The following is a 24,270-nucleotide window of genomic DNA, read 5'->3' as shown; positions in this document are numbered from 1 at the left end:
CTCTCGTCCCCATATTCTGACAGTCAGGCACGTCAGAAAAATGTTATTTCACAAAGACCAACTTTCTGAGGCCTGGCATCAATCAACAAACAATGCAAACTGGATGTCACAATGCTGTGGAGTGAATGCATCGAGCATTAACAGTATTCTTACACCAGCAAACAGTTACACTTAAAGAGTTTATGGGAACATTATAAAACACAAGCCACATTTTGCAAATGAAGCCGTACATAGTTTACAATTTTCTTTTTAACACCAATGGAAAGAAGTACTGAAATGAAGTCACGGCTGTATGTGAAAGCTTTTTTGAGAGATAGAAGGGCGGCTGACAATGAATATAGGGTAACATGTCAGTTAATGTTGTTTCTTCATCACAATGTACTGCTGAATGTATTGGTACTTTTCTATTGTAAACTTTTGCAAAGGAATAATCTTTAAGATATCATTTATTTACCTGTATAGTAAAGTTACATATATCCTAACTTATATTTGCTTAACTGATAATGTGCCTCGTGGTCTGAGTAGTGGTTGGAAAGATTCCTAGAACCAGTTCACTTATCCAGTTAATAATTTTATTTAAGTACACACACACACACACACACACACACACACACACACACACACACACACACACACACACACACACACACAGACGAAGTGCACATTAATAAACTGCACTGCAAATTGTAAAGTGTGCTACGTGGTAACATTTTCTAACTGGAATTTTAACAGTACTTTGGCACGGCCCTGCTTCCCAGCAAAGGACAGTCACATCAAACATTTCCAATAGACAACATCACCAGCAACTATTTTTTTATTTTTGTGCATCAAACATTTATTTATCTCTTATGATAAAGGTAACTCATTGTAGCATCTGCAGCTACAAAAGAAACACATGCATTTTCATTAGTGGAAAGTGACAGCTGGCAAAACGAAAACTGTCCCCAGAGGAAAATCATTAACTATCTTTTAAAGCTGTTAACCCCATGTAGGCAAAACACTCTGTCACAATATGTGTGTTTTTAGAATTGTTGAGGTTGAAACACTCTGCTATGACTCATAAGACAAATTATTCCAGAAAATGTTGAGTTAGAAGAGTGTATTAAGATAAATGATGTGAAAAGGTCTAGTATCACTAAAAAGTCAGTCTTACTGTTACTAATTTAGGTTAATTCATAACACAATGAAACAGAAATGGATGGTTTGCCGTAAGCAAGAAAAAAAATCCAAACATACTTGCAAGGTAATGCAATTTAGAATGACTTCAGCTAAATGCTAAATAAAAATGAAAAAAAATTAAACTCTGTAGAGTATCACATCCCATAATAAGACAGGGAAATGTTAAAATAAGGAAGACACTCTGAATCTGGGCAACAGGAACGAATACTTTATGATTTTACTGTAAATTATGCAGTTTGGTCAGGTTATACAAAGCATTTACTGGCAGTCTTAAAACAATTATCCACACTGTGGCATGGTAGGGCTACCTTAGGTAAGCCTGGGTGTACATGAACTAGGCAACTGTTAGGACATTTGCCTGGGTAAAGTCTGATGAGCAATTAAAACAGCAGTTACCTTTCATTCAGGCTTCTCAGATTTCTTTATATTATTCAGAGTGCAAATACACTTTAGGTCAACCCTCTGTGCAGCAACTTTTCAAGGCTACAGGTCGAAATTTCAAGAGGAGGAGTAATAAAGCTAAAAATGCCACAGCATGCAAGACTGAAACATTGTGCTTGTGTGAAACTTGGGGATGGATATAAGAGTACTGTTTAGAAATTAACTAAGACCATTATAGAAGTGTTTTAGTATAACAAAAGGAGCGGAACAGTAATGTATGGGAAGATGAGTTAAATGGATGGACCAGATAAGTGCGGTAACATCAAGTATCAGAAATAACCTAAACATTGACATACTCATTTGAGAAACTATGGTTTATTCAGTAACAATAACAAAATGCTAAACATTCGGTCTAAATAAGCAGTCTGGCTGGATATTGTGTCACTTATCCAGAACACAAAGACGGCATTTGTCTCAAGATAACGGATATCCAGTCATCTATCTACGGAGACATTTTCAATGCCTACTTTTCCCAATTCAGACTCGTGGGTAGCTGTGGTTTATCCCCGACAGAGAAAAATCTTTAGTGGGACATCATTTGAAATTGATGGAGAGAGAAAATTAAAACTCTACACAAAAGACAACCCTAGCCAGGGACCAAGTGGAGACTCAGTTGCTGTGGAGCACGGATAATCCTAATTCTGATTCTTAGTCAGAAAAACAGTGTTAGAAAATGTTATGCTAATGGATGCATTTATCATAGAATGACCTAGAAACCTTACCATACCTTGCCTAACATGTGCACCACTTCAGGCATGCAGGTCATGCCCTGGCTATGAAAATGAAAAATACAAAGATTTGGTTATAGAAACATCAGCAGTGCCATGTGGATCCATGGCACACCAAGCAGAATACCCACCTCAGTTCAGCCGCTAACAAGACCCAATGTCCAGACATTCCATCACCCCAACTAGACTGATGGTACTACAGAGCATGTCCTATGACAGACTCCAGCCCCTTCCTGGACCCCCCCCCCCCCAAGCAAAGAAGATGCTCCAATATATTTTACTGGCTTAAGAATGATGGAAAATTGGTAGGCAGACTGTCAGATGGGTATTTTTTTTTAAATTTTTCTCCTATGTTTTCCCTTTTTCCAGCAGCATGTACACGGCCCCAGTAAATGATATATAGTCAAACCTGATGTCTTACTTGCATTGAAACTGCAGCTTGATAAGCTAATATCACAGGAACTCTAGTGGTGATTATCGGCCTAACGTTGGATATTCAGCCGAGTTTGCTATTATACTTCACTGCGTACAGAAATAAGCATACTCAAAATGCACTGTACTACATAAAATACATTTTTAATATTTTAAGTATCACTTAGTCTAGTAGTTAGTGCACAGGATTAAGGCTATGAGCTACTTCCTCTACTCCAGAGTTTGATTCCCACAGCCTCCACTTGTCTACTGTGTGATTCTGACTGACCAAGTCACTTAATCAGGCAATGCTCTGAGGTACTTGGGAAATTGGGTTGGGCTCATAAATGGTCTCCTGCCTGCATGACTAGCAACTATTTATGAACTTAAAAATAAGTTTGACTCTAGCCCCGGACTGAGTTAGTCACATTGTCTAAAATGTAACATTCCTTGAAAGTCTTTACTTTTAGTAACACAAAGCAGCAGAAGTTTAGAACTTCTGAGGAATTTTTGGCAAAGACTGTTGTCTTAACAGCTACTCTCTCAATCTTTCTTATCGAGACAAATTACAGCCTAGAACTACTGCATTACATGCATTTGGTCACTAAAATCAGCCATGTCTCCTAAAGCAGGAAACGATTCTGTCTTTTGGAAACAACACAGTGAAGTTATGCAACACAGTACAAACTAACAGAAATACATTAGTATGTAAATACAGAAATCATGCCCTACTGACAATGTACGACGGCCAGAATTCTAACATTTCTCACAACTAGATATTGTCTACCACAAGTCAAAGCAGATTCTATTGTTTATTGTGATGCTTTCTAAATGAAGTGGCTACTTAGAAAAATGCCATATTGTTACTACACTAAAAAAAAAAAATCCTGCCATAATTTGTTTAAGCAAGCACTGCTACCACTAAGTGACTTTTTTTAGTTTTCAGTGTTTTATTTTCCTATAAAAATGCTATTGCTACTGGTCAGCCAAAGTGTATACAAAGGTGAGTAATCAGAAATGCACCTAAGGGCCCTCCCTTATCATGAGGAAGAACGAGGTGATGTGGTAAGTAAACCTAGCAAAAATTTTTGCTAATTCTGGGCTAATGCCACAATTCAGGAATAGTTATTTTTTTTTTAAATATTACTCTAATATACTTAAACAAAATACCAGAACAGGTTTTGCATTAACATGCATTTTCTGAAAAATAACTATAGAACTCAATGACAAGCATTATTGACTAACTCAACTATAATTCACAGAAACTTAACAAAATCAAAATGAAAAAAAAATTTACAAGGGACAAGATAAGAACACGAGTCAAAATTAGGGAGAGAGGAGAGCTATGAGGGTAAGTTTAGGTCCAGGGTAGGCTGGGCGAAATGCAGCTGCACCCAACAACAGCAAAGGTACTTATGGATGAGCTGTGGAGGGGGCATGTATGGAAATATCCTCATTCTTCACTGGTATGACGTGCAAATGGAGGGGTGCTGGGGAACACTATCAAACAATGCCCAGATAAGGTCCAAAACGAAGCACCCCCCTCTCTCAGCAGTGCCACTGTCCATGCTGAACATGTTTCAGGGGTTGGACTACCCTACCAGTCCCCCCATCCATACCTACAGAAGTGCCCAGTAAGAATAACGAATCTGGAAAGTTAAGTATGTGGAAACATTACTGTAAGAAGACACCCAGATGGGGCAGAAGGTGTGGACCTGTACAGTGGAAAAAAAGTCATTGGGTTAATGTAGTAAATATCTTAATGAGAACAACTGTTTAGATCATTATTTATTTGATAATGTCATTGCTCCTTTCGCCTTATTACTCTAAGGCAAACACATTAGACTACATACAATGTTACTAGCGTTGTTGCCTCACAGCAAGAGGTTCTCCCGTTCGATTCTCGGCTGGAGCGCCTTCTGTGCGGAGTCTGCATGTCCTCCCCACTGTCGAGTGGTGTTCGAAAAGACATGCGTAGAATGGGCGTGCCTTCGCTGAAGGTTGGGCATCCAGCAGGTACCTCGACACCCGTAAAAATCTACGGCCAATCATTAGCGGACCGGAGTTCCGCTGTGACGACCCCTAACCGGGAAAAGCCGAAAGAAGAAGAAGAACAACAATGTTACTATGCTACTATACCACTACTTTGCAATTGTTTTGTAGAAAACTGCAACTGTACATTCCTATGTTCTATTCTTCTATAGCACAAGTGATAATGGTGTTATGCTAATTAAGCATGCTGTGTTACATTATTATGCTTCTATTTCTTACTTTACTAAACAGCAGAGCTCATTAGATAATTGTCTAACAGATTTTTTTTGCTGCTTACAGTGGTGTAACTAGAGTACTGCCTTCCTGTCATACCCAGTTATTAGATGTTTCCTGTCTGAGGCTTGACAGTTTCAATGTTAAACTTCTATCTGCATACTGCTGGTTACGTGTGGAACATCCAGAGTACCTGTAGCCAATGAAAGTGACAGGTCTGCCCTCTTTCATAACAAAAGCACTAATATTACCAATAAGAAACACCAAACCCATTCATGTAAAATTGCAACTTACAACTTATGTAGTAAATATACTCTCACCTATTTGTTTAATAATGATAGCCAACGATGTTCACATTATGGAATTTATATTTTCTTTCATTTTTGCAGTACACATATAGAACATTAAGCATATCCTGAAAGAACAAGACCAGAAAGAATAATACCGCCTAATACAGCCCTTTATATTTGCAAATAATTAGAACGATAAGAAAATTACACCAAAATCTAAACTGTAGTGGTACCCTTCAAGAAAGAAAACAATACATTCTGTACTAGTATTGCTGTGTTACAGAAATTAAACTATTATTATTATTATTACTACTGTTATACAAGATTCAAAAGCATTGCCTTAGCCATTTGTACTTATTTTGAGAAGTTTTCGATAGAAAAAGTATTAAGTGTACTGAAGTATCATGTAAGTGTTAATTAACAAAACAGGCTTAGTATTAAGTGTACTGAAGTATCGTGTAAGTGTTAATTAACAAAACAGGCTTAGTATTAAGTGTACTGAAGTATCGTGTAAGTGTTAATTAACAAAACAGGCTTAGTTAAATATGAAATGTGCAGACTGGCTAGAAATGTAAAACTCAAATTTTGCTTGCTAAAGTTTAGTACTTCAAAATATAAACAGGGGGGAGGGTGGCCTAATGGTCAAGATGGTTGTCTTACAAACACAAGGTACAGGGTTTGCGTCTCACAAGGGATAACTGGCTAGGCTTACAATGTCTCGCAAGGACAGTTAGCCTAGTACTAACCTATGAACAGATACAGCCTTGCCAAGTTGAAATGTTTATACATGGATTCAAAAGCATTATTATTATTAAGGAAATGTAGCACTTTTTCAAAGGCATGCAGTATGTTAAATTTCAAAGTCAGATATTTAATCCATATCTAATTAAAACTACACAATTCCTTTGGTTCAAGTTTGATTATGTCAGAACTATGAATTCTAATTCTAAAAATGGCAGAATCTGTTTGTAATCACATTTCAGTATATGCCTTTTGGCTCTCCCAGTTGCGGAATTTTATATATAAATGTGATATCTGAACACAGTCTAACAGAAAATAACTTTGGTGAGTTTTTGTGTATTGTTAGCTGAAGAATAAGCAGGGAACAGCTAAAGTTTTTTTCTTGTCATGTTTGATACTTGAAAAGCATGAAGTCCATAAAGCTGTTGTGGTACTGACAGAAAATAATGCTGTACAATGTTTAAAATTTTTTCTGCATGCTGAAACGCTTTTATTTATTTTTGTATTAAATATTGCATGTTTTATATGCTGCAGGGTTTTGGTGATGCTCATAGCTTAGGTTTTTACAATTCGTTTTGTTCTATTCACTCAAAACAGTAAACTGAAAAATGTAATTGATTACAGATAACAGATTTATTTTGCCAATTATATGTTGCTAGTTTTTGGAATGTGATCAAATAAATTACTGTACAAGCATTATCTACATTCACCAGCATTTAAGGGTGTCTTTTCATACTGTTTTGCTTTATGGAATGCTATTAAAAGAAAACAAAGTTCCTATGAAGAGGCTTAACATATACCAGCTTTCACTCTGTAAAAACTGCTCCCCGACAACAAATACAGAAAAAATGGCATTTTTATGGAAATAAATAGTGACTACAAAAAGCTGTCTACTAGACATTGATAAAGCCACTTTTTCCATTTGTCACTTTTACGTCATATTATTATATTTTCAATAAAGTCTTTATTGTCACAGCATTGCTTTAGAAGTACAATGCTGACATTTATACTATTAGGTTCTGGGTTGTAGTACAAATTACCTTTCTAATGAAATTTGAACATTTCTGTTGCATCTGCTGAAAGGGCTCTGCTATTTTTTACAAAAAGTTCACATTATTACTACATAATGACACATTTTCATTAAAGTTATTTTCTATGCAATCCCATTTTAGTCAAAACGTCCAAATGCTTATTTTCCTGCTAAAATGCTTCTGTGCTATTTTCCAGACGAAGATATTTCATGTTGGACTGCCTTCTGTCAATGGTCAGCTGTCTGCTATTTTTCAAAATACCTATAAACTCCAGGAGTTAGATTACAAATTTATGGATTAAATGCTGCAGTTGATGTTATCGGTCACTTTACTTTGCAAACACAGCGAGCTACCTGTCGTAACGAATACTGTCTTTAATTGCCAGGACATTTGTTCTCATATATTTTAAATCTGGAATTAAAACTCTTGTCTAAAGTGTACACCATCCTAATTAATATTTTCTGTGCTGCCACCTTCCTGATCACAAACTGCTAAGATTACAGAATGTAATTATTTATGAAAGTATGTTTGAGAGAAAACACTATTGCTTAAGAGTAATTTTCCTTTAGAAAATGCTTTTCCTCAGTTTATATACTAAACAAACTTGCAGTTTGCCATTTTTCTGGTTTGTGGTTTAATTTAAATCTAACCACTGAACTTTTATATTTAGTTATTTCCTGATTGGTGACTGCCAGTAAATCTCAAACATGCACAAAACACAGGCACTCGCACATTTTGAATTTAATGCACATTTTGAATTTAATACACTGTGTTTTAATAAGTGTAGCTTTATGAGGAAAATGATGACATAAGACAAAAGGTTATTCAGAAGTTCTCTTGCATTATAATCATATTTTGTTTTTACTGTTTGACCTGGTATGCATTGTTTAGCAATTAGCATGCAACACTGAATGCACAAATCAGCACAACTGCATCATAAGTCTGAAAGCAGACCTTCTGGTTTACTTGTGTACTTCTTTGGAAGAAATATGGAAAGCCACAGTTCTCTAATTGCCATATCATCACTAAACACAGAAGACAAAAGAATCTCATAATTTATTACACACAGTAGGAATACTCAGTAGAATAAAACATATTAGTTTTTAAATGTTCCTGTTTTTTTAATTATTATTATTATTATCATCATTATTTCTTCCTTTGGGGGGAGGGGGCAGCAGGTCCAGATATACTATAATGAACACATTGGACTGAAATGTAGTACTGGTAACTCAGATAAGGGAAATTAATGAATTGGTTTCTTTCTTTCTTTCTTTCTTTGCTTGTTGGTCAGTCCACCATGACCCTGGCCACAGGCGTATTGTGAACTGTAATTCACATTATGCTACTAGTCACTTCATATTAGCCAGGATAAGTTGTATTGTTTATATTGGGACACATATTTTGTCTCTTGAAAAAAAATGCTTATTTCATTTAGAATACTTTGCATTTACTTGCTAATCAGACATCCAAGTCTGCAGATAAAGAAGTAAAAACACATGTTCTTTGTTTTTCCATTTTCTGACTTTTTATATATAAAATGTATATTTCATTCGATGCATATCGTCACCATATAGAAACCATTTCCTGGCATGTACACAGTTATATGTTAAAAAAAAAAAAAAAAAAAAAAAAAACATAAAACTCAGCAAGCTGCCTCGAGGGGCCACTGAGGAAGGAATGATGTGTTTCTGCTCCTGGTGTGTTACCAGCAGAAGTGGAGAGTGCAGAGCAGTTCCTGGAAACAGTCGACTCTTGCTACTCTCAGCGGCAGATGAGGAAAGCTAGCAGCAGTAAGCTTACCGATCAATGATTTACCTGCAGAGCTGCTGCTACTGCCACAGTTATAAAACACTGATCACACAGTCCTTTAACTATTCAAAGTGCCTTTGAACATGTGCTTCCTGTTAGTAAACACACTGCAGTTCTAGTGTTTGCATACTGAGAGATCATATCTGAACAACTACAATGCTACACTATGCAGCAGAGCTATAAATTGTATTTTATATGAAAGCGACTCTGTGTCTAATGTGTATACGGTACAGCAAGTGGTTTAACCAATAGGTACAATACTTCTGGTAAAACATTTCTCTACTATGTGAATATGTGTGCAATCGGAAATAAGCTATTGTTTTTTGTACGCTCCAGGTTTACATTTGCTTACACTGTTGTTGTTCAAAGAAAACATCCTAGGAAAGCCAGAGTAAGAGGATAGGAGACTATAATGAGAAAACCGGAAACTGGGAGGTCAAGGATGGGGACTTACCTCCTCTCAAGTGTTCCTAATGATGTATGCATCAGATTTTACATTTGAACATTGACATGGCCATCAAAGAATATGTAACTGTGACAAAACAGGAATCAATCATAGGTACTTACTAGCTTTTGATCTGTGAAGCTCTTAAGAAACTTAAGTCTTACATTCCAATGGTAGTTTTTAGCCCTAATATTGGTGTACAAATAACCCACAGATGGGCAGAAAAATGGATACGTTGGGGCATTTACATGTTGCCTCTATCCATAAGGTACAATGATGCTAAACTGGAGTAAATCTGCAGTTCCCCATTCATTTGTCCAAATTATGTTTGACTAGGTTAAGAGACATACTTTGCTTCACATGGAGTAGAAGACAGTTCCACAGAAACAGAATTCTCTGTGATACATGCCCATATTCTATTTATGCTGAAAAAGAGATATCCCTTGAGTGGGCATTTATGCCACCACTGGACTTGAAAAAGTGTAATAGGTATGACAGGATAGGGCAGAGGTTGTATCTTTGGGTGGTGATGTTTTTAAGGACCAGACTGTCAATTTTCTAAGAACTTTGGCCATGTGGAGTTTGGCAGGGCTACTATGCATAGCTTAACTTAAGATGTACACAAGAGGTGCACTGTATTTAACCAATGATTGTGAAAGTTCCCTTACTGTATTTAGGCCTAACTTGCATGCATGTAGTGGGTACAGTCTGACTGACTACGCAGGGGACAGCAGTTTTAAAATTCAGTAGTACACTGCAATTCCCAATGTATAACCTGCAAGTTTAAACACTGCTGCATACAGGACATTTATTTTTTCCTCTTTTGGGTAACTGCGCTGCATCACTTCAGCTACCCCACTACACATGATATGAATCTAGAGTTATTTCACAGCTGTTCTCCAGATGTACTATGAGTTAAAAAAACTGAGGTTTGTTAAAACCTGTAAAGTGATCTTTATCTTGTGGGAGTTGGCAGTGCCCCCCCTGTGCTGACCCCCCCCATCAGAACTGCAAGGTTCAAAATTTCAAGTCCTGTAATAATAAAAAAAAGTTAAAAAAGACAGTGCAATTGGAAAATAAATTATTATAATGTTAATAGAACACTTATCAGAGAGTGCAGCCCTCACCAAAAAAGAGGGGATGTGCCTAGACACCTTTGCAACTTATATTGTTTATTGAGGTGGGGAAAATGGAAGAAATATATACTTAGTCTGCAGTTCCTGTGATATGGGATTCACTTTTCTCAGCCCTAATATGCATACTGTGTGACTTTGAGCAAGTAATTTAAACAGACATTGCTCCTGGGTCACCCTGAAAAGGGAGTGTGTGTCCAGTGGGTCTACCTAGTTAATTACATATTATTATTACTCCTAATAGTCATACTTTCACTTTCATGCTAATGAAGATGTAATTTACAGTCCTCATAATCTGAACAGACATACGTGCATACTAAAAGGTTGTGGGCCCACACCACTTCTGCTAACATAATCAGCTCTATTATAAATACACTTTAGAAGAATTGGGAAATCCTCCTGGTAGTAAATTAATGAAGGATCACAAAAACTGAAAATTGCAGAAACGGCTTTTGACCAGTTGATTTGCTTCCCTGCCTGATGCACTGTATAGAATTGTTCACTGAACACATGACTATCAATGCCAATCGCACGTGATGTGCACCTTAAGAAAATAACTTTCTTTCACACTAACAACACATCCCCACCTTAGCTTCCTCTTTCCACAAGCGATATACACAGCAGAATCTGCTAGGTCTCCTTTCAGCTCTTTATGGGTGAATTACTACATTTAATCCCATGAATTTAGTTGCTGAAACTCAGGATTCAGTGCTTGGGCTCCTGTTTAATATATTTATGTCTGACTTTCTGATCTATCGGAACATCTTTGCAAGTTTGCTGATGATAGAAAGCTAGTTGTGATCAGTAAAAGATCAAGACATCCCATAAGGGTATTTGTCAGCTAGTTTGGCACTAAGAAAGAATATAAGCAAAACAGGAACAGCACATAGTTTAATCAGGTGAAGGAAAAACAGAATAAATCCAAAAGCAAAAAATCCATGACCTGGAACTGCAGGAATGAACTAAAAGCAGTTTATTCCAAATCAACTCAAAGTTTTCAGGATACTCCCTTCATCAGTGTGTATCACATAAAGTAAGATGGGCATTTAAATATTCACTTACTATCATATGACACAGTCCACTCAAACCTAATGGCAGGGATAAACTCAATTGAAGTTATATGGAAATGTAACAATAAAAAATATATAGTAAAAAGTGCATATACATAAAATAATGTAATCCAAAAAATATATATACATATATAATTTCAAAACATTTACTTTATAAACATTTTTATTTTAAAAACATTTGTCTCTTCTTCAAAATAGGTAGCCAGAGTGTTATTCAAGAATACTGACTTACTTCTAATTCATTATTTAAATCACCGCCCCTTTTATTCCTATATTTCACATCTATAACTCTAAAGTTAAATCTATGGTTTAGGGAGAGAGGACCAAACTGTTTTAGTTCATCCCTGCATTTCCAGGTCTTGGATTTTTTGCTTTTGCACCAAGGAAGAATATGAAATTTACGGTCTGTAAATCCAAGGTACTACAGTTTGGTTGTTTTAAATTCTTGCTTTTCATATGCCCTGGATAATGTAATCCTAAGAAATAATGACAGCGTTAGACACTTGGGAATAATTGTTGATAATCAACTTAGTTGTGACAATTATGTGGGTTATCAAGAAGTGTTAAACAGTCATTAGGGATACACAAACTAGTTTCTCAAGTCGGGATGAAAATGTACTGGTTCTTATATTTGAGGAAAATTTATATGGCCCAATATTGAATATAATATTATGGTGCTGCTTGTGTCGACAACCATTCTCAGATAATTAGGCTGGAAAAATACACGTATTTTACTAAAAAAGAAGCTGAGTTAATCAATTAAACTATAAGGATTGACTGGAACATCTGTCCCTGTTTTCTACATGGTATATGTTGATTTGTAATCTTACAGAAATGTATAAAAAAGTATGAACACTGCAGCTAAGTTAAGCACTCTTGGTATGAAAAGGTGTCATTATATGTACGGCACTAGGAACACGTTTTTGTGAAAACTCCATTTACTGTACTGGTTCAGAGCTGATAAACTATGGAATGCACTACCAGTTGAGATCAGGAAGGTTTCCAGTCTTGATAGTTCTAAGGCCAGCTTAGATAAAGGGCTTGGAAATGGGAAAATTAATTGTTCCCTAAGAGAACGTACTATGGAATATCTGAGGGAGATTAGGAAGAAGGAGAGTAATGCGTTGGCACGACATGTTAAGGTACATGGATACCAACATGAGTTAAATTTTTTTTGTCCTAGAAATTATAAGGGATAATATCAGAGATGGAGACATTAGGAATAGGAAGGAACTGGTAGAACAGAGATGGATTTTATATTTTAATGCAGGCAGGTTACCAGGTATTAATGACGCAGTTTCACTGAAACTTCTATTATGTGCACGCACATTCCCCCATTGAGCTGTAAGTTATTGGTTTTAAGTATCATATTGTTTGGATTTTTTTATATATATATTTCTGTGCCTTTAAGTCTTTTATTATTAACTGGATTGTTCTGATTGGTTTGTTTGCTATATAAATTAGAGTAGCTGCCCTTTATTCAACACTGTATTTATTTAATTTATGTTATTCTTAAAGCCTTTGTGCTACTCCAACTACACATAAACAAATCACAATCTGTACTAAGTAACATTCTCTATACGTGCATTTTAAATAGAAATAAACATGGACTTTGTTTAAAAGCATGAAATAACTTACATGAAGTATACACAACTCAAAAAAAAAAAAAAAAAAAAAAAAAAAAAAAAAAAAGCAAACGGATGTTGTGTACTAGTTTTTTAATATCTAGTGATTTTAATCCAAGGGCTAAGCCTATCAGGAGAGAAGATCCAAGATTTACAGAAAATATTTCTCAAGGAGGTCACTGCGCAGAGAACCACAGAGATGGGTCACTGCGCAGAGAACCACAGAGATAGGTCACTCCGCAGAGAACCACAGAGATAATGAGTTTCGTTAGGCGTTGAACAGCACTGACAGTCCAAGCAAAGGACTGCCAACAGAGGTGCAGTGAGAACAAGGTAACCAACAGTACAGTGAGCCGGCGACATGTCAGGTGGTGTCATTGAACAGCACTGACGGTCCGAGCAAAGGACTGTCAACAGAGGTGTAGTGAGAATAAGGTAACCAATAGTACAGTGAGCCGGTGACATGTCAGGTGGTGTCATTGAACAGCACGGACGGTCTGAGCAAAGGACTGTCAGAGGTGTAGTGAGAACAAGGTAACCAATAGTACAGTGAGCTGGTGACATGGCAGGTGGTGTCATTGAACAGCACTGACAGTCCGAGCAAAGGACTGTCAACAGAGGTGTAGTGAGAACAAGGTAACCAATAGTACAGTGAGCCAGTGACATGTCAGGTGGTGTCATTGAACAGCACTGACAGTCCAAGCAAAGGAATGTCAACAGAGGTGTAGTGAGAACAAGGTAACCAATAGTACAGTGAGCCGGTGACATGTCAGGTGGTCTCTGCACATCCTGCATTGCCATGGATGACTGTGACATGCAACATTGTGGGCACTGCCTCCGATTGCAGTTACTAACACATGATACAGCTCTACTACTTCCTCTGATGGCAGTTAGTAACACATAATACAGTCCTCCTACTGCTAACATAATACAGTTCTACTACTACTGCCTCTGATGGCAGTTATTAACACATGATACTGCCCTAACTACTGCCTCTGATGGCAGTTACTAACACAATACTGTCCTAACTACTGCCTCTGATGGCAGTTAGTAACAATACAGTTACTAACACATGACACAGCCATAACTACTGCCTCTGATGGCAGTTACTAACACATGACAAACCCTAAGTACTGCTCTAATGGCAGTGACTGCTCTAATGGCAGTGACTAACACACAATACAGTCCTACTACTGCCTCTGATGGCAGTTAGTAAGACATGATACAGTTACTAACACATGACACAGCTGTACTACTGCCTCTGATGGCAGTTACTAATCAATGATGCTGTATTACTACTACCATTACATACAGCTTTACTCTCAGCATGTAAACCATCAATCTCAGTACAGATACACACTGCAGTGTAACATGCTCATTGTATATGAATCTCAGTATCCAGTACAGATATGCACTGTAGTGCAACATGCTCATTCTATAAATTTCTGTAAACCATGAATCTCAGTATCCAGTACAGATACGCACTGCAGTGCAACATGCTCATTGTATACGTTTCTGAATCAGTCCACCATTTTGGGCATCATCATTTCCATAATGCATGTACCTTATTTCATAGGGTTCCTCATCTTCAAGTCACCACAGTCATTCACTGCTCTACATGCAGTGCTATTTTGACCTTCATGTCAGAATACTGTTTATTAGAATTGCCCACACCCTGTATATACCTCCACCCATGCTAATTAGCACTGTGCATCAAAGCCAAGAACTTAATACCAGTGGGTAAAAACTGACTATATAATTTAAATCCCAAAATAACTTCCCTTTGATAACAATGGCTGGCTGGCTAGTGGCTGTGTTCACTTGAAAATGAGTATCATAGGGTAAACTACTTCTAAAATGAAGGATTGAATGATAGCATAGAAGTGTTTTAAATAAAAAGGAGGATACTACTGAACTCTGCAATATCAAAATGGAGGGCCCTTGTTACATGGGAAGAATCAAGTAAATGAAGAGCTTTGTTACGTTATCCTGTCTTAATCAAATGGTTTGGAAGGCTACCCTGCCAAGGGAGGCAGGAGAATATAATGATGTATTGGACTCAAGCATGCATCAGACTAGCTCATAACAAAGTACATATGCCAACGGAAATCAATACTACTTACTACCTCCAATTCAGATTAAAATGCATGCATACACACACACACATATATATATATATATATATATATATATATATATATATATATATATATATAGACTATTTTTTTAACAAACTAAAAATCACAAAGAAAGAAGAGGTGCAAACTGGAAGTATTTTATGTAACTAAGAAAAGCTCTGCTCCCTTTCTTTTTTCCAAACTGAAGGAAAACATAAAAAAAAAAAAATAAATAAATATATATATATATATATATATATATATATATATATATATATATATATAGTTTAGTTTAAACATGACCAGGATATTATACTTCTGTGTATGGATAATTGACCGCAAGAATGAATCTCCAGAGATTAAAATTATTAAGAAGTAAAATTTCCCTATTATCCTCAGCATTATATGTTCCTACTACAGAAGGGTCACATTCCTCAGCATATAAAAAAGGTGTATGTGAGGATACTAGAACAGATGTCATGTGATAGCTGAGCATCCAGTTTCAGGGGAAGTAACATGGGTTATTGTGTGGGCAATGGAAAAGTGAATCAAATTTATTTTATATATATATATATATATATATATATATATATATATATATATATATCTATACACACACACACATACATACATACATATACACAGAGAGATAGAGAGAGAGATTGCAGAGGCTATGGAAGTTTGCCAGTGTGGTCCATGTATGTTTAGTGGACCTGGAGAATGTACATTACTGTGTACCTCAGAATGGCTTATTGGAGATGATAGAAGAGCGGGTTCTCCCAGGGCCACTGTGATTTGCCTTCAGTCCTTTATAGTTATACAGTTACGAGTGGGTATCCACATTATTAACTTTAAGCTGAATATGTTTAGACTCTCTCAAGAATATGTCTTGTCTCACTTTTCAAAGATAGGAAATAAAGGTACAGCAGAGGTTCTGACAGTGTAAGGTTTGGAGACATGAGATTTCTGTGTCTACTGTGTGCAGTTTATACTTATTATGTACGAATGTTTACCTGGCCAATTCCATTAGGCATAACCTACTTTTGAAGATTACTTTGGCATGGATGGCAGGGAAATTCTCTACTCCCCGGATAGCAGGGAAATAATTCTCTACTCCCCGCAGTCTTTTTTATAAGTACCATGGGGTATTTTATATCTAGTTAGGCTACCAGTAATACTGGCTGAATAAACTTCAATTTAACATCTCATCCATAGGGCAGCAACTCCAGGGTATGGCATGTTGCCTATGCAGTACTTCTCCATCAGTAATAGAACATTAATTTAAGCATATAGTATGGGAATAGAACTCACAGCCTTCTAATGTTCCCACCATTACAGACAACCTGCTGAGCAACTGATATTATTGTCCTCCTAACCTCATGCGACTGTGATCTCCCAAATATCCTGGAGCAGCTGACAGCTTACAATGAAACAGCTGAAATGGAAATCAGTACCTCCCGCTCAGAAGTCCTGGTTCTCTTCTAGAAAAGAGAGGATTCTGCTCTGCAGGTATAAGGAGTGCAGCTACATCAAGAAGGGTAGGTTTATGTACCTCCAATCTTGTTCCCGAGCAAGGGTGGAGGGGACTGGAAGGCTGACCAGATAATGGGTGTAGTGGTAGCTATACTGAAATCATTGTACCAGAATGGGATGGTGACATGACAGCTGAGAGACAGGATGATGTTCACAATTTTTTAGTCAGCCTATGATTGCATCCTCCTCAATGGCTGTGAGCTTTGCATGGTGATTGAAAGAATGAGATTGCAGATACAAGCTGAGACACAAGGTTTCTTCATAGGGTTGTTGAGCTCACGGTCCATGAGCCAGTGAGGATCTTGGCAATATGAAGGGATCTCCGAGTACTATAATGGTCTTTGCAGATTGTCAGTTGAGGTGGTTTGGGCAGCCAGTGGACATACCCAGTGTGCCTTTCATAGGAAATGCACCAGTCACAAGAAGGGGGTCTCAGGGTAGACCCTGGCATGACTAAGAGATTACATTTGACCAAAATAAATTACTGTAATGGACAGCAGTTGGTTGGCATTTTTTTTTTTTTTGTTAAGAGATTACGTGTTTTGTCTAGGAGCACCAAAGGATCTCACTGGATAAACTAGGGATGCTTATTTGTGAGTGGGGGTGGGGATAGGGAAGTCTGGTGTATACTTGCTACCACTGTGACCTTCAGCAGAACAAACCACTTAGAAAATGGCCTAATTGAGGAATAAGACAAGACAATAGTCTAAAAAAAAAGATTATCAAATAGAAATAGAAAAAAAAAAAGACAAACTGGTATTGGAAAAAATGCTCATCATCTCTTAGATGTTCTAACAATACATACAATTTAGAAGCACTTGCTTTAATTTGAGTATTAAAGATGGCATTACATCGGACTCTGTACCTTAATAGTTTTAACGTGAAACACTATTATTGTGATGCTTCCCTCTAATGCAGAAAACTAAACAAGTGGGCCCCTAAGGCACACCTCTCAACTTCTCAGAGCCAGAAATCTGGACATTGCCATAAATAAAAGCCGGACAAAGGTCCAAAAACAGGGACAATTTTTTAAGTATTGCTCTTACAATCTTAGAAAGTTGATAGAATAACAAGATTTGCATTAGCATCAATTTTCTGAAAGGAATAAAGTCTGAAACTCAAATGTCTTGTCATTTTTTTACTTCACTTTTTAATGATGAGCCACATGCACACACACAGAGACATTACAGTGGATGCGAAAGACAGTAAGACTGAAACGAAATGTGCAATAGTACCACCGCAAAACAAATTAAGGTAAAAAAATCACACTCAAAGTGCATACAATACAGTGGCAAATTAAACTCAGATTAAACAAAGTAATCAGAAGACACGACCCCACAATCACAGTTTCGATTCCCAGCATTTTCACTCATGTGAGCGTTCATGCCAAAGTCTTTTCGGTTTTCTAACATAGACACGAAGACACATATCATGTGAGGTGCAGGTGGTATAACAAACTGGTCTACTGCTGATGAACAAAGGCACAAACGTATCATGATAAAACCTTATGCTGGGCTAGTCTGACAAATAATCTCACCACATTTTAGTTTGACTTAACAAGGAGTGTTATCACAAATTCTAGCACAGACAGCTACTAAATAATAACATCCATAACAACAAGAAACATCAAATGATGCGAGAGGCCAAAGAATTACCAATGAATGATATGAGCATGGGCATAGCAACAGCTTTCAGTGGCAAGTGAGAAGCCATGTGGCACCTGAATTCCACATGAAAAATACTCCTGTCTTTCTCATTAGTGCACATGCCAAATTATGCAGTGGCTATGTGAATTTAAGAGATCTGATTAATTAATCAGCCACAGAACAGCTGCACTATTGCACAATAAGCAATAATACCAATGTGTCTAGTTGAATGACAACATTATGTTTAGAAATGAACCATTGTATAGTAATAATAAGGCACCCCAAGAATGTATGCTATTGTTTAATAAAATATCCTCTGGAAAAAGTCAAAATATGATACAAAACCCAGTAGTGATGCAGTTATGAAACACGACTCATATTAATTGCCTGCTTAAATGTCTCACACTTAATATTCCTGGGGGGGGGGGGGGGGGGTTGTGAGCAATCATGTGTTGCTTGGTAATGACTAGGTGATCCTCAAAAAAATATATATATTCCATCAATGGAAAAGTTATTATTGAAATACAAAGCACTATTCCATTCTGTACAAGGCATCATCCATAACGTCTTCTTTATTGGTGGAATGTGAATGATTTGAAATACAAATAAGCACTAAGGCTTTGTCCATAAGCACATACAGATGTGGATATAATCAAAGAAGGGTTAAAATGATGGCAGTGTCGCAAACAGGATTCGATTGCTAAAATTATATGGCCACTGCATGCAATCACTTTAATACTTCTGGAACTCATTTTAGTAACTGAATACAAATTATGTTGCCTTTGAATTTTCTATTTTGGTACGTGTGTGTGTGTGTGGGGGGGGGGGGTCAACAATACCATATTGCTGTTTTTCACACCAAACTGCAAAATGTAATAAATTATATTTTATTTATTTATTTGCAGTTTGTTAACCAGGAGAGTCCATTGGGCCAAGACAAGCCCTTTTTCAATGGAGGCCAGGGGTGAAAAACTCCATGTACAGACATATAAAAGAAAACAAAAGAACAAAAATCAAAATGAATTAATACAAAGTAATTACTATAAGAGCAGGAACATCAGAAGTTAGTTCAAGGTATTACACACCTCTAAGTATATTGCACTACTCTAACATTAACAAAAATCAAGTTGATGTAGCATTAGTAGTATCAGTGTAACTTTATAGAACAAAATAATAATCGGTTCTAAAAAACCTGGGATGATGAGAATTCAGATTTTGGGTGGATTCCAAATGCCTACAATGTGTAAGGCATAGAAGGGAGTAAAACGGTCAGAGAGAAATAAAGGTGGAAAAAAAGTACTGTAATAAATAGAGTTATGGGAGAGAAAGGTTAGGGGAAGTGGGGGTAGTGAGGAGGTTAGGAGGGGTGAGGTATCTTGTGCTATACTATATTTCTCAAATATGATGAGATTTACTCCACAAAACTTCTTGTACAACAAAGTACAATGAATCATTCTATACACTTCTACATATTATAGTAGTATAACATGAAATATACACAAAGACGTCTTTTGTTACAACAAACAGCAGTTAGCATACAGCACATATTCACCTGTTGTGTAATTAGTAACAGTAATGAATCCCATCAATTAAGTCTTCCTTCCACAAAACTAAAACCTAACAATAGAAACAAAATAACATTTAAACAAGTGTCTGTTTAGTAATGACAAACTACATAGCAGTTACTCATGGGGTATATGGCATTCACACAGCTAAGAATTCTCAGTCACATATAATGAAAAACACCGAACATGGGTTAATATGACTAAAACTCACAACTGTTTTCCTGGATATTGTCCATTTTCCTAGTGCTGTAAAGTAAAGGTATCATCTTTTCCACCTTTGTTGCTTTCCAAACTTTGGCTACTGTCTGTAACAGGCCTTACTTTACCAGATACCTGCTGACTGCAATGCTACAAGCAGATTATGCCAAACAAGAATGACATCTAGAATCACCCACACAATAACCATCAACTGGTTTAGACTGCTGCAACCCCCCATAAACCCTTGCAATAAGTTGATATTGTGATGTTTCCATGAAATCCACTCTTATTTTCATTGTCTTAACAAGAAAAATGACACTTTTACACCCCAATACAACTATAACAGAGTTAAAAAAGAACGGCAAAACAGTTTATTTCTTCATGCTGTGCTCATTTTAAAGTACCCTTGAGATGTTTCTTTCTTTACATAGTCTCTGTCCTTATTCATGGACTACAGTAAGCCATATCTAATAATAAATTAAAGCATTCACATGTTAGCAGATGTACTCAAATGTTGAAAAATGTCATTGACTATTTAGTAGATAGTGCAGTACGGCCATTCAGGAAATGTTATTTGAACATAATACATTTAAATTGCTTTTTGCAACAGAAGATGAAGGAACCAAATTCTGCCACACAGTCTTTACATTAATACCTTAAAAACTTGCACAGACTAAAACAAAGTCTGCTTAAGACTTATATCAGGCTATGTTTCTATCCATTTTCAGTAAAACAAAATCAGATCTTCCCTTTGAAGTATATGCCTTGGGGAATTCAATCAATAGCTGAATCAGATATGTGGAAAATCATTCTATTACTTTGATATGCCACCTATGCATAAACCAACAATGTAGTTTAATATTATGAATGAATGCTTAAACACATGGAGGAAATCACCCTCACTGCAGAAACAGGGTAGTAACTGGTTGGGTCTCTCTTCCCCACAGCACACATAAAAGAATACAAAAGAATAGAAAGTGATTTTAGAAATGAACATCTTTTCTGCCTTCCACTAAAAGAACAATAGACCCCTTTCTGAAACGTGGCAATAACTGAATAAAGGCTACTTATAGATAACTGCATGAAAAATTAGGTAAAATGCAGCAATTTTAATGTTAAGTTCACAACATTGCATTGCTGTTGGTCATACAAATAAACCCAGTACAGAACTTTGCACTCTGCCTTTATGTTGCTTCTTGACACAATGGTGTGTGTGTCTATAAATTTCTAACCCGATAGTGACCCATTTTACTGATTTATATGAATTACACACACACACACACACCTCTCTACATTGGATTCTGCCTTATTAGCAGTTTTATGATTTAGCATGTACTGGTTTATTTCAAATGGGATCTTGGACACGGAGATAAAGCACCATTCCAGCAAAGTACACTAAAGAACATGGTAAACAGCACAATCACCCGTGAAGAGAACACATTCACCAGTTAAACTCAGACATCAGTTTCCCGACACAAGTGCTATTTGCGGATCAGGTTATTAACCCATGCTGTATATATTAATGCTAGAAACATCGATGCACAATCCCTGTTCGTAAGCTGCAGTGCAAAAGGACAGTTAACTTCGTGAGCAAACCCCCTGCTACAGGACTGACTGCCCGTGAATCTCTCTCTCTCTCTATATATATATATATACACACACATATACACACACACACACACACACACACACACACACACACACACACATTCCGCCCAGGTTTAATCACAAGTACCACTTTAAGACAACGATGTGGAGGTACAAATAACATAATATTAACTTTGGCCGGGCTTTATTAAGGGGACACCGGCTCATTAATTACCTGCGACATTGTCCATCATTCAGTGCCAAGTTCCTCCTTTGACGTACTTGGAGTATTACTGCTAATACTCTTTTTAGCTTAAAGTATTCTCTTGACTCGGAAAACCTGCTTTCCCAGCTCTGATCAGCTGCTTAATCGGAAAACTGTGACGCCTGGGGTGCAAAAAAGCAACCCAGGAAATTGTGTCGGTGGCAATGCAATGCAAAATACCTAACCGATAGCAGAACCGATTCCTAAATCTCTCAGCCCCAACCGGTATTGATCTCGCATCTTTCCAATCCATAATGCAATGTGCTGCACTTGCAAAAGATCGAAATGGAAAAAACTAGCAAAGCACAATACTTGGTCCTTATTAGCGTTTTCCACTACCTTCGACATTCCAGGGTTTATGCACTTGGAAAATAAATCTTGGTGAGGGGGATGCTCTGCATAGGTGTTCGTTCCAATCATAAGCTAGCACCTGCCTAAAACATAGAAAGGATCACAGCCCTTTACCTTTCTCGCCATCGGTAAGATAATTATTTGAATAATCTTACCTTTGCTACTTTATCTGTGAAGTACCGTGGCGCCTCGAATCCTTTCTTGACCTCAGGCACTACCTATGGAGCTTAAGGGACCCACGCTCAGGACCTCAAACTGGGCAGGAAGGAAACATGTAACAGAAAGGCAAGGAGCACAGACAAAATGATGCACACTCCACTGGGCTGAGTCCAGGAGTTGCTGGCCCCCACAAAGGTCTTGCAAAGCTGGAGAGCAGCAAAAACAATACAGGGGGACCCTGTTTTCGGCTCCCTATTGGAGGCTGACAACATTGCTGAACAGAAGTTTTTTGGAAAAAAAAAAAGTTTTCCCGGTAATCTGATTGGGAAAGCTATAGAAATTATGGTGTGCTGATTGGCTGTCAGAGGTGGGCCCGCCCCTGCTACCCCGCCTTCTCCCCGCCCTCTCCCCACCCCCACTCCTTTGGGTTGATTCCTGGAAATTATACGACTGATGGGCTGGCTGCAGCTTCTGGTAAGGGGAGGGCCTCTCAGCTGCAGAGGGTGTCGGAAATGTCATTAAAGGTAGAGGGAGGGCCTCAGTGTGACAGCGGGGTGTTGAAACACTGAAGAATTAAAAAAAATGTTTTACTTCAGGCAGCGCAGCTAACTGGAAATGGTGAGAGCTGAACGGTGTTCCTTACCTCTTGGAGGTGGCATCACTTGGGCGAGAGCTTGTTAGCATCCAGATGGACTGGAGGGTTTAATGAAAGTACCTCTATATTTTAATTAAACGCGTTAAAAGTGAAATCGTGCTTTGCACCCCGCACTTTCGCTCTCTCATGCAAACATATATGAGTAAAATTTGGTGTACATTATGCACCCATCAGTGTGACGTGTGGTGACCCTTGCTTAGCTGGCAGCTGCAGTACTAGAACCGATAGCTGTATGTGCACTCTGTTTACAGAATCACTTTTTTCCTGGAACATATCCTTTGTCCCTTAACTGCTGTGACCCGAGCAGGGTGCTGCTGACTTCTGTACTCACACGTGCTGTTGCACATATCAGAATGACTACTGATCAGAAATGAACAGGGAAATACAGTAACAAAGTTACTGAACTTTGGTTACAATAGCAACTTCTCTCTCTCTCAAGAGAAGTGACAGGCATGCGGCAGAGTTTTTTTTTTTTAATTCTCTTTATTCATTTAAAAAAATTCAAATTGCATAGGGACCCTATGATAGGGTTGTGAAATATGCGGCAGAGCTTTTGTTGTGGCCACCTCTGGCAACAATACAAGTAGCACAGAACTTGGTGTGGAGTCATGAAACATTGCCTTACCTAATATCCTGAACATGGGGGGGGGGGGGGGGGATTCCTCATAGCTCTGTCTTTAGGATTACCTCCTGTCCCTCTCTGGGATTTGTGTCCTGCGAAAAAATTAAAAATGCCATATGTCCTGATATTTTAGGACAAAAGTATTTCCTATGTTTTCTGTAATAGTTGCATAAAACAGGTATTTTGTCTTTGAAATACCTAATGTTATATAACATGACATAGGTAACTCAAATGCTACGATAATAAGCTTTTTTGGCAAAAAGGTAAAGCATTGTCCTTTGCACGGGTCGACAGTGAATATGTTTTGTCCTGCAAAATGTCACATTTCTGCCAAAAATATCCCACTTTGGACATTTAAAAAGATGCTAACTGGCAACCCTATCTCTCTTTAATCCCACGTAAAA

At 37.4% G+C, this 24,270-nt stretch overlaps 1 protein-coding gene across 1 annotated transcript in view; it reads right to left on the bottom strand.

The window, feature by feature from the left end:
- Positions 1–22,832, bottom strand: part of LOC122808463 (suppressor of cytokine signaling 3-like) — a 368,328-nt gene extending 345,496 nt beyond the window's left edge. The window contains exon 1 of the mRNA XM_044079426.1: positions 22,586–22,832. The gene's annotated coding sequence lies outside the window, so the exon portion shown is untranslated. The remainder of the gene's footprint in view (positions 1–22,585) is intronic.
- Positions 22,833–24,270: the final 1,438 nt, after the last annotated feature.

The sequence above is a fragment of the Protopterus annectens genome, chromosome 1.part1 (assembly GCF_019279795.1).
Source record: "Protopterus annectens isolate FY-2018-M chromosome 1.part1, PAN1.0, whole genome shotgun sequence".
NCBI classification, from domain to species: Eukaryota; Metazoa; Chordata; order Ceratodontiformes; family Protopteridae; genus Protopterus; species Protopterus annectens.
The sequence above is the reverse complement of the archived record's forward strand: the minus strand, read 5'-3'. Positions and strand labels throughout refer to the sequence as shown.